This window comes from Octopus bimaculoides, chromosome 11, assembly GCF_046866305.1.
Source record: "Octopus bimaculoides isolate indiv1 chromosome 11, ASM4686630v1, whole genome shotgun sequence".
Classification (NCBI taxonomy): Eukaryota; Metazoa; Mollusca; class Cephalopoda; order Octopoda; family Octopodidae; genus Octopus; species Octopus bimaculoides.
The window spans coordinates 3,337,355-3,339,343 of NC_142938.1; the positions used below are offsets into that span (position 1 = coordinate 3,337,355).

The 1,989-nt window shown below is 39.1% G+C and overlaps 1 pseudogene; it reads left to right on the forward strand.

Annotated features, from left to right (window-relative positions):
- The first annotated feature begins 434 nt into the window (after positions 1-434).
- On the forward strand, positions 435-534 carry LOC128249143 (U6 spliceosomal RNA; annotated as a pseudogene).
- Positions 535-1,989: the final 1,455 nt, after the last annotated feature.

Consider the following 1,989-nt stretch of genomic DNA (forward strand, 5'->3'; position numbering starts at 1 on the left):
GAGAGAGAGAGAGAGTTAGAGAGAGAGAGAGAGAGAGAGAGAGAGAGAGAGAGAGAGAGAGAGAGAGAGAGAGAGAGAGAGAGAGAGTCAGACAGATACAGAGACAAGGAGAGATATTGTCTCTGAGTTGTGTGCATGTGTAATTATATGCATAGACAAGGCTAATACAGTGTCAAAACTAAACCCAGGTTCTGGGTTTAGATTTGCTGTGCAATATTATGGGCAGATCCTCCGTTGTCCCGTAGCTATAGCTTCATATTGCTGACCGGAATGAAGTAGCCAAGCACACGGACAGAGAGGAATCTCCCTGTACACTCAAAACATACACACATGCATACATACACAAATACACACAGACTTACACAAACATACACATACACAATATATGGGTTTACACTATATATATATATATATATATATATATATATATATATATATACGGTTGTACATATACTATAAAATTGGAACGATATAGGGAAGATTAGCATGGCCCCTGCACATCGATGAACACTGGGGTCGATGTAATCGACTCATCCCCACCTCCCCCAAGCTGCCCTTGAGGCAAAAGTTTGAAATAATAATAATAATAATAATAATAATAATAATAATAATAATAATAATAATAATGGTATAAAAAATGGGCTACAGCAAATTTTTCTGCTAAATACCACATATTTACTTGTCAGTTGCTTGACCTTAACCAGTTGAGCATGTCCTTTGGTAGCTGACGATATGTGCATCTCTGGTCATGAGCAGAAGTATTGGGGGAGCATCATAGCCATGTGTTGAGAGGAAATCTTTGGGGTTTGAATAATTCACCTCTGGAAACCTGTGTGTTTTGCTCAACATCCTTAAAGAAACCTTATTCAGGGACCTTTTGAGCAGGATGGGCTACTCGACCTGAAGAAAATTCTAACTGGGCCCCACCTGCGAGGTCATGTGCTGTCTATCTTGATATGAGATCGTCATATCGCTCACTTATGGTTGTGATGCATATGCCTGGTGTACTCTTATCAGACGGGTAGTCATGATGGGTATATTGGGCTTCGTATATTTGTCCCCCACTCAACAACAACAACAACAACAACAACAATAATGATGATGATGATGATGATGATGATGATAATAATAATAATAATTATCATTATTATTATTATTATTATTATTATTATTATTATCATTATTTATTTATTTATTTATATATTTAGTAGCATCTTGACCATCTTTTTAACTTTCAGAGTTCAAATTCCGCTGAGGTCGTCTTTACCTTTGCATCCGTTCGAGTAACCGCCCCCCACCAAAAAAAAAATTTCAGGCCTCATACAATGGATTATTGTTGGTGGTGGTGGTGGTGATGTTGTTTCTGTTGTTGTTGCTGTTGTTATATATTCTTAATCTTACTACTTCTAATCCGGATCTTCTTAAGATATATTCTCTCTCCCGATGGAATGTTTGATTGCCGCCTGTGTCTACGTATCTGGCAAATTATGTTCACACGTACACACGTCTGCATGTAAATTATATATGCCCCTGTGCACGTATATAGACGCCATATCCACGCAGGCGACCTCTCATAATTCCGATCAGATTCTTTAAATATATTCTACTAATATGAAACGTCGCACCAACCAGCCCTCCCTCACCACCGCATCCGCCATATTTCATTGAGAATACACTTGACTGTCCGAGATAATTTGTGAAGGTATAGAGTCCAGACTATCAGACACAGGTAGTTTATATCGATATTCAGCGACTCTCGCACACAAACACACATATATGTGCAGGAGTGGCTGTGTGGTAAGTAGCTTGCTTACCAACCACATGGTTCCGGGTTCAGTCTCACTGCGTTGCACCTTGGACAAGTGTCTTCTGCTATAGCCTCGAGCCGACCAAAGTCTTGTGAGTAGATTTGGTAGGCGGAAACTGAAAGAAGCTCGTCGTATATATGTATATACATATATATATGTGCGTGTGTTTGTGTGTCTGTAT